This window comes from Dromaius novaehollandiae, chromosome 2, assembly GCF_036370855.1.
Source record: "Dromaius novaehollandiae isolate bDroNov1 chromosome 2, bDroNov1.hap1, whole genome shotgun sequence".
Classification (NCBI taxonomy): domain Eukaryota; kingdom Metazoa; phylum Chordata; class Aves; order Casuariiformes; family Dromaiidae; genus Dromaius; species Dromaius novaehollandiae.
The window spans coordinates 165,296,562-165,309,229 of NC_088099.1; the positions used below are offsets into that span (position 1 = coordinate 165,296,562).

The 12,668-nt window shown below is 42.5% G+C and overlaps 1 protein-coding gene across 2 annotated transcripts in view; it reads right to left on the reverse strand.

Annotated features, from left to right (window-relative positions):
• PTK2 (protein tyrosine kinase 2) overlaps positions 1 to 11,883 on the reverse strand; it is a 196,084-nt gene extending 184,201 nt beyond the window's left edge. The window contains exon 1 of one of the 2 annotated variants that reach the window (XM_064507919.1): positions 11,626 to 11,883. The gene's annotated coding sequence lies outside the window, so the exon portion shown is untranslated. The remainder of the gene's footprint in view (positions 1 to 11,625) is intronic. The other variant, XM_064507918.1, reaches the window with a different exon arrangement.
• Between the last annotated feature and the right edge of the window lie 785 nt (positions 11,884 to 12,668).

Below are 12,668 nucleotides of genomic sequence, written 5' to 3' on the forward strand. Positions count from 1 at the left end.
ATTATCACCTCCTATTCATAAGCATCATCACATGTCAAAATCATACATAAATCTAGACAAAGATTTAACAACCGAGAATGTAACTTCAACATTCTGACTGTAGGAACAGTTAAAATTGCTGTAAGACAGAGTCCAAAAACACTATCATATTTCAAGTGACAGATGTGCATTAAGTACTTATGTTACATACACATGGCCACCACATTGCCCCCCTCCTCCTCACTTTCATTTTGACTATCCTTCCAATCCTTTGTCAGGACTCCCTACTTTCATCTTGCCCTTCCAAAACTGACCTCTACTAAGCAACTCACAAGGTCTTACCTTATTTTACTTTTTTTAAAATCAAATTTAGAAGAGTAGCATATTAACATGAATATGCTTAATCTACATTTATTTTTGTCACCTACTTGTTGCAATCCTCACCCTTCTTGTGTTTCCATCCTATGATCTTTCGCTTGCTGTAATATAACCAATGTTCCTACTCCCACTTGAGAAAACTGTAGTTTAAAGCAGAAGTTACTTTCAACAGAAGCAACACACACTTCTGTGAGCAAGCTTTTCAATGTAACGCCCATTTATCCTCAAAAAGTCATACAGATAAATAGATTACAGAAATGCAAAATCTGTTTCCTAGGAAGGGAAGCTCCATTGTTCAGTACTTTTCCTTGAAATATGAAAGTTTAAGGGGTTTGTTTGCCTTTAAGGGAAGACAACGCTGATTCAGTTGTAACACGAAGCCAACAATACACACTGTCTTACAAATTACCTCTGCTATTTTGATGGAACCAGAGCAAGGCATAAAACTATGTTGAAAGCACTGGAACAGCATGAGACAAGCACTACTACCATTACACAAAGAAAATCTCTCCCTTCAACTAAGACTGAACAAGTGGAGGCTTTGTTGTCTATCAAACAATTAAACTTTCACTTAATTTAAATCCCCATCTGAGAATTAATCTTCCATGCGGCACACCACCTTCTTCTAATTCGCCTAATCTTCTAAAGCACTCCACCTGGTTATTTATTAATTTCATGTAGGTAACAAACTTTAGGGAACAAAGGAATATGAAATCCCTGGAACTGAAGCTATATTTCGTACAAAAGTGAAACATGAATATAAATCTGGGCAGAGGATGGAACAGAGGAAGGTTTGGTCTTTAAGTTAGACGAGACAGAACCTGCTACCATGAGACAGATGAGAGAGTTGCAGTTGCTATTAAAGAACATTTAAATCTCTCTCCTTTTGACTCCATCCTTAGACTAAGTTTTACAGGGACTACATTGTTTTTATTCCTTCCACAACCTGAGAAATATGACTAATAAACTCAATCTAATATTCACACAGCATTCAAGAAGAGACAGACAGTCAGGATATTCCCACAATAGAAGCACATGCCATACAAGTTTTATTTTTTTCCTCTATTTCTCTTACTAATTTCAACCATTTCAACCCTTAATCTGTTCCACAAAAATACATGCGCAAAATGAAGGAATATCATTACCTTCTAGTAATTCTGCTATTGCGGTGATTGATTTTTTTGATATACTATTGACTAATGTATCTGCAACAATTTATGCATGTATATATTAAGGTATGTATTAGCAATGCCCTCCTCCTTGTTTAAGTTGCAAAATGACTTTTGGGGGGAAAAGCCTTACAAACCCTACTTACAAATCTGAATTTATTAAATTATACGGATAATGAAGATTCAATAGCTAGTCTAATTAGGTAGTTTTACATATTGCTTAAACAGAATTTAATACAAATGAGGAGGAGAGGCTTCCCCTTGCCTCCTCACCTGATTTTTTTAAGTGACTTTGTCTGCCAAACCATAGCAAGTATAGCAAGCAGTTCACTGGAGGTTTATACACCCTCTATAAATGTACACTCTTAGCTCCACCTTTTTGCTTGCAGACTTCCTGAAAACCCAGCTGTACCACTATAATGCTAATTTAAGAAGCTTCTGCCTCCAACTTTCAACATAGCCTTAAAAAAGCAATTAGATCAGTGAGTTTATTGTTTATATGCAGAAGGAACACCTCAAATGAAGGGCATGTCATTAATGTTAGTTTCCAGCAGAGGCTGTTGTAAGTAGAGGCACACAGACCACATTTTAATTTGTCTCTATACACATTTCTGCTAAAGGTTGCTTAACTCTGTTTCCCAACACAGCAGTGACTTGCTCCTTCCATGACAAAATGTTGGGAAACTGTATTTTGACTTGCTTTAAAACAGATTCATTGAAGTTACAATCGAGAGGAAGCCTACTTACTGGTGTAACATCAAAATGCAAGCTGTTGTATGAAAGAACAAAGGAAAGAAAGACAGACAGAAAGTATATGTTCACCAGAAGTTCTGGACTATTATTTTGAAAGCAAGAAAACTCAGTTTATTAGTATGTAATACAGTTTACTCATTATATAAAGGGCAATACCAAAGGAAATGAGAGAAGTCATCCTCCAAGGCTATTTTATTGATTTGCTTATACAGATGAGAGGTGTTTTGTGTTTTCTTTCATTAAATTTGTAAAGGTACAAACAAAACAGCAGCTAATCTAATTGCTGGAGGATCAGTAGCTAGTTTGCAATTCTGCTTTTCCAGTCATATCCAGGTAACATCTGCATCTATAGAAGAGTCTGGCAATTTCATTTGTGGAAGAGTTCTTCTCGTCCTGATCCTTACAAACATAATCAAGGACAGCGTCCCACCAAGAAAATAAAAGATGTTTTGCCCAAACCAGATTTACATCAAAACTGAAAACTACCAGGCAACAGCCAACTAGGTAATGGAGAGGACTTGCAAGGGCTCAAAGACGACTAGCTGTTGCTGGGTTTATTGCCAACTACATTCTGACTGTCCACGTAAACCTGAAAATACAGCCACATCTTCTTTACTTGTTAACATAACTAGAATCAGTGCTGGAAACTACTGAAGAGCCCATCTTGTTATTCCCCCAGGCATGAGGTAGGGATAAACAGCATTTCCGTTCTGACAGATGTCCAAATTGTTCTTGGAGACCATCAGGGACAAGGGTTCCTTCCACTACCTTCCCAAAGCAGTCTATTCCAAAGCTTTGCTATTCTTAGCATTGAATTTTTCCTTCCCCCAGAAGTAATCCAGTCTTTACTCCTACTATTTAAAGACAACTATTTTTTGTTTTAGCCTCCAGGTCTTAATCTTCTTCCTCTCTGTATTACCCTAACGTACATGAAAACCTTTTATCTCCTTTTAGTCTCAAGTTAAACATCTCAAACATCTCAATTTGTTCAATTCTTATCTGTCATATTCTTCAGGTATCTGATCCGCTAATGACAGAGCTCAGAAGACAGAAAAACTTTCTTAAAGTACAGTGCCCAAAACTGAACTAAATCCTACCAGCACTGAATTCAGCAGAAGGGTTATTCCAAGCATTTACCCCTATGGATACATCGCAGCAGAGTGTCTGTCCTTTTCTGCAACAGCAGAACATTGTTAATCACAAATTGAGCACAAATCAATAACAGGCACATCCAAACTCTTGCAGGACTTGAAAAGTATGCTTTGAGCAGACGTTTAAGCAAGTTTTAAAAAAGCACTAAATACAGAGCAGGAAGAGAGGCTCTAAATGAGAGGTACCAGAAGATAGATGCAAGCAGGAAAACCAGTCAGCTTTGCAATTTACATAAAATAAAGTGAAAATAACAAGATAACCAATAAACCACACAGGATCCAGAAGCCTCTAGGATATAGTGCTTAAGCCTGATATAGAGAGGATAAAAATCCAAAATTACTTTTTCCTCTCCCTTAATTAAAAACATTCCCGTAATGGTGCTGTTAACAGAGAAGTAAGAACAGAAACTATGATTTGTAACATTTGCAACAAAACTTCACTTTGAGCAAGAGAACCTTACACAGCAGCAACGTGTAAAGGTTTCCTGAATGAAAGTTAACAATATAAAACTACAGCTAAACACGCGACAAAGTTAAACACTCTTCTATATAATGAAATATGGAACTTACAGATTAAAACCCTCCAATTTGTGGTTTATCTTAAAAGCATATGCATGTGCCATATACATATTATCAACCTCCTTTTGTTCTTACTTATTTAATAAAATGCACTTGCACTATATTTTGTGAATGCAAATGTAGTTCTGCAGTTTCACAGTTCAAGGACCGTGAAAGGTTAACAAGTACACTGACAAATGTGAATTAATTTAGATGGCCATCTCAAGATTCATTCCAAGTAGTAAGACTGCACCTCAAACGAACAGCCTTGATCCAACATCATGGTTGCTCCTTTTCCTCTAAGGTATAAGCATTTCAAACTCCTGTTAGAGAAAGCACTGCAGAACTACCTTGTGTCTACTTATCAGTGGACCAAACCCGAGCAAAGCGCAGCCCTTAAAGGGAATAAGCAATAGCATAACAATTAAACTAGCTTTGCCAACATCAGAAGGAAAAAAAAAAAACCCACAGGAGGCGGCAGAAGTAAAATCCTTGTCTCCCGATTTCCAATACTGTGATTAGATCAGTGTTTCCTATCTTTTTCCACTGACAGCGAGCAAGAACAGTGCTACTGGGCATCAGAGTTGTTAGCAGGCACTAGCAGAACTACAAGACTACCTAAATGAAGTTCCAGAACTAGTTGAGGATGAAGAGAGGGAGATAAGGGCAAATGCGAAAAATCAAGGAAGTACCAAGTTTAATTCTTTACAAAGAGTAAGCTTAAGCAACTGAACTATTAAGGTAGGTTATACCTGTTGCTTTTGTATGCACCTACCTAGACTGTGAAATCAGTTACGGAGAAGTACCCCTGCCTTTAAACAGTTTCTACTACAGAACAGAATGAGTAAAGTACAGTGAACAGGATGAACAGGAGGAATCACAACCTGAGGTCTAAGACAACATGAAAAGAACTGCAAAAGCGTTCAGGCACCACGGAAAGAAATTTCTGCCTCAAGAAAGCATTTTAGAAATAGCAGAAATAAGAGCTGAAAAACAGTTTGGTTAATTAACCAACAATAAATATAAGGAGCAGTACTCTCTTCAACACTAGTTTCACTATTCTATGTACTAATCTTATGTCTGAAAAGGTGGGCAATACAAATTCCAATGTTCTAAACCAGAACACAGACAGTTTTTCCTCCAAGAACACAAAGATGATGACTGCTTAGTGCCAAAGAGGAAATGAAGATACCTCAGGAAATGAAGATACCTAAGTAAAAATAAAAGAATGGCAGTAGATGTTATGCTTTTATACTTCCCTTCATAGAAGAGGAATAAAAAGAAAGTTTGCCTAAAATTAGAATGAGGAAATGTTCTTTTAAGATTACAGACTTTCTGAAACTCACTGTTGTAAGGTATTGAGGACAAACTTGCATCAGCATTCAGTATTCATGCTGATCGTAAAAACATTCACAAGTGACAGGATAAAATAGCTATGGACATAAATCCCTGCTGCTGGATATAACTCAGACATTAGAATTTATAAGAAGTCTCTTATTAGTACCTTCAGTACCTTACTAATTTATTAGCAGTAATTTTGAACCTCTTTATTTCCTAGAGATGCTTCAATAAAGTGTCAAGTGTAGATGAACCAGAGGTCTTAAGGGCTATGGTAAATCCCACAGCATATTTCAGTCAACACTCTTTGCAGCATCAGAAAAAGACTGGGAAGACAGCTAGGTCCTTGATTGAAGAGGTGTATTCCGAACCACAAAAATCTATCACTCTGCTCATTTGTAGCTTCTGCTAAATTAGACATTTGCTACCCCTTTGCAACCCAATTACTTACTATTCCAGCAACAAGAAAATGGGAAAGAACAGCAGCTCCTTCTTCCTATCCCGAAAAATCTGCTGCTACTTCAAAATCTTCCAAGGAACTGTAATGGGACTAAAGGAAAAATGATCTCTGCCTTCCAAAGATATTTAACAGCCTGACGTGGTCTGCTCCCTCTCCCCTCCCCCAAAAGAATAAAACAAAAGCAGGAATTACACATTTTTGCGTGTGGGTAAACAAGAAAAAAAAAAAAAAAGAAATCAAGCATGGCAGCAGGAAGCAGGAGTAGCTAGCGGTCAGTGGAGCCCTCTGACCTCTTTCTTACAAACAGCAAGAACGGCTCCAGATGTATCACACAAACCACTACAATCTCTGAGAAGGCAGTAAGAAGGGCCTCCCTAAGTGCTTCCGAGTTTACTGTCACATCAGCTTTACACCCAGAATGCCAGCAGTGGGGAAGAACATGTAATCTCCCATTACTGCCTCCAGGACAACCGACACACACCTTCTGGTAATACTTTTTTTTTTTTTTTTTTTTAATCAAAAGTAAAGGAAGCAAATTAGACCATGGTCTCAAACTGAGTTAAATTATGGTTTCATGGGCAGGGAAAGGGTCAAGATTAGTCTCAAGGATTACACTTTAAACTGACCCGCATTAAACCATGTGAAGCTGGAACCCTGCAGCAAAACTAAACTGACTAGAGTGCTTGTCAGTCCCTCTTCCCAGCCAAAAATAAAGGAGAAATACTTCGGTGCAGTGGGAAGCTACCTAATTTATATAAACTTTTCTAAATGCCCTTTCACTGTTGAACATGATTAAAAAAAGGGGTAGAGGAACAGGCAAAGCAATGCAGTAACAATGGAAAAAGTGAGGTGGGGGAGTGGAGAGGGACAGAAAAGGCCAGATATGGAGAGTTACAGAAAAAAGTAGACTTGAAGTCAATGGGGACAAAGGACTTCCAGTACAGAAGGTTCACCAGTATCCACTATGGACTGCTGCAGATGTGAAGAAAATTCAGATGTCCTCAAACTTAATACCGATGTGAGAGAATAATCAGATGTTCTATAACACAGCCTAAGGCTTTCAGTTTCTGTTCTTCATCTATTTTCATTCTCATTTTTATTTGACAAAAATTGCTTTCAAACCTTGTAAATCAGATTTCAGAAACTATTCTCTAAATTCTTCTTAATCTAGGAAATGTTGACAGCACTAGTGATCACCACCTGCAAGCTTCAAGTACTGTCAGAGCCAGAGAGCATCCAGTTTCCATGGCTCTCCTCCCACCTCTGATTATACTTGTGGCAAGTCTCCTGGTGGAGTTTCCTTATTCCCTCTTTGAAGGGAGACACTTCTGCCCCCCTTTTGTCTTTCCAGAGACTATTTCTTCTATATAGATGATTCCCAGTGCCACCTCTCTCCATCCAACAACATATCCTCAGACATAGCCTTCAGAGTGTCCCCCTGCCACTTGCAGTATAGTTCATAGAGCTTCCAGCACAAAGCATCCAGATTATCACGATGGTCTCTTTTAGGTCTGCTTTAATAAAAACGGAAGAAGTCAAATGAAGGGTGATGGTAGTATTGGGGGGGGGGGGGTCGTTAAAAGTCACAGAGCCATTTTCTATTCATGAAGACCTATCACTCGAAAGTCACTGGTCTTAAGATTTACACCTCAGTGTCAGGAATAGTAAATGCTGAGCAAACAGCCAAACTCCCACCTTAGGGAGCCTACACGAAAAAAATGAAGAAAACCTTACAAAGGAGAGGAAGAGGAAAACAAATGCTTAAGCCAACAACATAAAAACGCAGGTTCTTCTTTAAGTTGCTCAATTCCTAAATAACCACTTTCTTCAATAGTTCATCTGATTAGCCATCAACTGCTGCCTGAAAACAGAGAACATGACATAAAAAAATAAAAGCTTTTAGAAAGATCTATTTGATCATCCTCCACAAAAGGTCTTCCTTTCCTACATTAAAAGGCTACTTAAAAAACAGACATACATCATCAAGTCTTCAATTCATTTTCCCATTTACCTCTGTTCTGTCACCTTCATTTGTTTCTAATACACACAAGAAACCACGTTCTCTGAACACTGTGGTACAACATACCAGACTTCAGAGGTTCCTAGATATCAATCATACATGAATCGAGAGACTCACTTGAAACTGCTAACAGTTTATACAATGTAAATTTGCATTAATTTGAACTAACTTTTTTTTTCCAGACACTTTAAAAGATAATAGAAAAAAAAACAAACAGCTTTTAAAAAAATAACCATCCTGTAGAAATTACCATTCAGGAAGACAAGAATTACCATTGCTCAAACACTAAACAAACACATTCAAAATTAGAATTTTAGGTTTCTCTTAAATCATTTCTGCAATCACTCTATAGAGGAACTCAAAAGGATAACTGCAAGAAATGTTTTCTTTGTTGAGGTTTTAAAAACCTGGCCTCTAACTAAAACCTTTGCAAGAAATTAAGCCCACATGTCCATGTGTTCATTCATTCAGCAAAGGCAGCTGGAACTTTAAAATGACACTAGCAAGTAACATACTATATTATACTAGATAAGAGGCAAAATTAGAGCTAGACTGGAAATTACCATCTCATGAAAGTTAACAACAGCCACACACTTCAGAAAGCTCTGTTAATGAAAACTCAAATGAGGAATCATATGTTTTCTGGTGAGAAGTAAATAAAACCCAAGTTTTCACTACTAGCATACCAGAGTGCCAGTTGTAAGGTAGGGAAAAAAAACAATATGATTTCTAACACAAGAACATCCTTTTTAAATATCTTCTACTGATTAACTGAAATTTGTTCAGAACAGGAGAACATGGAGGCACTGTGTGCAATAATTGGTATCAAAAGTAAAGCCGCGGACTCTCAAACTAGGACAAGAAATTATGCAAGTAAGATTAAAAACATACAAGACTTCAATACACAGGTTTTACAGCAAAACAACAGCCTATTTATAGTTACCAATATTCTGGAAAACATTACTTCTTTTTAAACATCAGCACAGGGCAACTGTCAACAAAATGCTGGTGAACACATACACATACTTCTGAGAACATGCAACAAGGCTATAAACTCCAGAATACAGGGAATACTTGGGAAGAAGACTTTTCTACAGGTCTTAAGCAATATAAAAACAATTAGAGTAGCCTGCATTTTCATCATGAATGCTACATCATATTAAAGATAGCATGCCATATACACTGCAAAGACTAGTAGAGGGAGAAAATATCAATCACTTTTATGCAAATAACAACTAACTTCTTGTTTTTCAGAGATACTCAGTTTTGATGTGGTTTGTTTTTGGAGTTACCTTCTTACTGAGGAAAACAAAATAGCTTCAAACACATGTATTGGTGTATGTACATACTGAAAATAATCTGCTAAACCATCAAAAAACCACCTGATCTAGCACTTATCTAATCTCCAAAAGACACTCTTGCTTTCATCCCCTATCTTCCCCAAAAATGTTTGTTAGCTTGGTAGAATTTACAAAACCAAAGATTCCCCTATTCAAGTATTAGTCATAATGTGGTAAACCATCATATTTAAAAAAAAATTCACAACATGTAACATAGTTTGAAGCAAAACTGCATCACTACATTAACAATTATTTCAACTTCTAGATATCTAAAGTTATTTCAGCAATCACCTATTCAAAATGCAAGAGCACTATTCTAAGAATATTCGGTTTTGGGTGACATACTCTGATACCAACACTGCTAGTTGATTGCTGTATTAACTGCATATGTTCAGTGCTCTTAATAATACCCAAGACTCAATAAGGCTTAGAGCTTCTGAAAAAGTACTATGCAATCTTTTTAGGAAGGCTTAAATATACACTTCTAAAAGAATTAAGAGTCGCCCAAGAGAAATATCAACCCAAATCATGCTCTACCAAAACTGGACTTAAAACATAATAGCACAAAAAAATTAATTCTAGAACTTATTTTTAAGACACAATATTCTTCCCTTGGTCTATGCACATTCCCTTTTTGAATAGCCATTAGTTTACAGTCCTGTGAGAGAAAATATTTCCCTGCTACAAGTGCCTCCTCCCTTCCTCCCTCTTTTTTTTTTAAATGAGGACAGCACCTGCAAACTTTTTAAATCCGTTAAACTTGTTACACAGGCTCCCATCTCAAAGGCACACGTATACTTTCCTTGCCATAATGCTTACATTAAGAAACTCAAAGGCTGCCGGCCCCCATCCCGCAAATCAGTCCATGCAGGCAGAGGTGGTCCAACCCAGGCACACAATAGGATAACGGCCTGATTTCAGAGGTAACAGAAAGGGAGGTGGGTGGAGAAAGGAAGCGGTGGAATTTTGGACACGGACAACATCAGTAAGATAACAAGCTGTTCTGAGTAACTATGTAACATTTAATATTTTCTGGCCCTGATCCAACTGTGTCTTTGACCTTACTCAGGTTTAATACAATCGGAGATGATAAAGGCAGATTAGCTTTGAGGAAAGCGGGACTTTTTCTGATTAACGCAGAAAGAAGACATTGTACGGACAACAAAAGGCCCCCAAAAATCTGAATTTAAGGGACACTGCAACACCACTTTACTTTTAAGCTCACATTTGCATTAAACCCAATACTCCCATTTATTTAAATATGAATCCCCAACTCTTTCTGCTTTCAAGTGAACTTTTGGTTCAACACACTTACTACAGCAGTGCTATTATCTTAACCAAACCGCCAAAAACCAAGCTGCAGGCTGACACCGCAAGGGTCTGACACCGGTGCTAGGGCCTACGGGATCACCCTGCTTTGGGAGCATTTAAACAAGGCACGCTGCGACTCGGCTACAACAGGAGCAGCGCAGTCAGTGAAGTATTTCGCCTTTCAGCCAGAAAAAGACAGGGAAACCGAAGAGAAAGACCTCCTCCTCCTGCCAAGAAAAGATCATCCGAGTGAAGAAAGTTTGGAAAGAGAATGGATGTGGAAATCGGTGATACATACAGTATGCTTCAAAACGAGTCCCAGGGATTTGAGCAGGGAGATACTTTGTTATAGCTGCATTAGGGTACGATTCCCACTTTAATCCCAAGAGCGGGTTTACAAGGAGGGGGAAAAAAGAAACCGGGTTTCTCCCCAAACCGCAAGTGCTCCTTCATCTCCTCCAACTTCTGCTCGGCGGCACTTGCCTCCCCTTGCCCGCCACGGCTTTACCAAGCGACCCCGGCGCTGCCGCTGCTTCGCTTCGGCTCCAGCGACCGCGCTCTCCAGTGAGCACGGCAGCAAAAAAAACCCAAAAAAAGGGAAACCAAAACGCAAAAAAAAAAAAAAAGAAAAAAGAAAAAACCTCAACCACTTCCCCTGCGCTTCCACCCCGGCTCGAAGAGGCAACCGCAGATTTACCAGCACGGCTGCGGGGGGGGGGGGGGAGCGCGGCGGCGGCACCGGGCTGCCGGGGGCCCCCCGCTCCCTTCCGCGGCCCTTTGTTTACTTTGCGGAGCGTCCCGCGCTGCCGCGGAGCCGCCCGCGCCGCGCCCCGCCCGCCGGCACCGCCGCAGCCTCCCCCGGGCCGGGCCGGGCCGAGCCCCGCGCTGCTCCCGCGGGGCAGCGCTGCGCCAGTCCCGTCCCCCCCCCGCCCCTTCCCACCGCGCAGCCAGCTCTGCCCTCGCCCCCCGCCACACGCCCGACGCGGCCGCTTCCACGAGCCGCCGTGGGGGGGGGGGGGGGGGGGGGGGGGGGGCCGAAGCCGCTGCCCCCCCCGCCTCCGTTATGTAAGTTAGGGCCGTTAGGACCGTTAGAACGGCTGCGCCTCGCCCCCCCCCCCTTTCCGCCCCCTCCTCCTCCCCGCACGCAGCCCCCGCCGCCAGCACTCACCGGGCTGCGGGGAAGCCGCCTCCGCGCGGCTGGCCCTGGCGGGCGGAGGCGGGGACGGCGGGCGGTGGCGCGGGGTGGCGGAGTGGTGCCGCCGGTGCCGGCTGCCGCCCCGCTCTGCGCGGCTCTGCGCGGCTCTGCTCGGCGCGGCGCTGCGGGCGGGCGGCTGCCTGCCCGCCTGCCCCGGCCACTCCAGGCCGCTCCCCCGCCCTCCCGGCGCGCTGCACCATGGGATGCGCGGCTGCCCTCTCCCTCCCCGCCCGCCCCGCTCCCCACACTAACATGGCTGCGAGGGATCGGGGGGAGGAAGAGGAGGGGGGGGGTCAGGCTGCCGCCCCCAAACCGCGGGGGCGGGCGGGGGGGAGCCGCCCGCGGCGCGTGCGCAGGCGCGGCGCGCGCGGGCCTCGGGGGCGGCGGCCGTTGCCCCCCGGCGCTGCCGCGGGTGCTGCGAGGGGCGGCGCGGGCGGGCGCCCCCCGGTCGTGTGAGGGGCGGCGCGGGCGGGCGCCCCCTTCCCCGTCTCGCCGCCGACCTCGCGGGGGGGAAAAGGGGGTTTAACCCCTCGTCCTCCCCCCCCCCAGAGCCCCTCCGCGCACCTCAGGCCTCGCTGGAGCATCAGCTGCTCCGAGGCGGGGGGACGGCCCCAGACAAACTTGCTCCGCGGCCTTTTCGGGGCCCTCCGGCCTCTCCTCAGTCCCGCAGGGGCTCGAGGCAGCACAATTGTGCTCTTGTTTCAAGACGGCGATATCCTCTTTCAAGGAAATACTTACGTATTAAGTTATAGAGCGGCGCGCTGTTTGCGGGCTTGTCCATCGCTGGGCGCGTTTGCCCTCACGGGTACCGCAGCGAAGTGTGGAAATAATCCACCCTTTTCCCAGAGAAGCGCTCTGGGGGGAAAAAAAGACGCAAAGGGCTGGATCTAAAATTACACGCCAGTTAACTTGGATAGCCTCAATCCAAAATGGTCATTTTAACACTCACAATTAGCTGGTCGCTTGGCTTGGAGAGCGGTTGAACTAGGTTCTCCCCGTGCTGCGCGCCCCAAGCA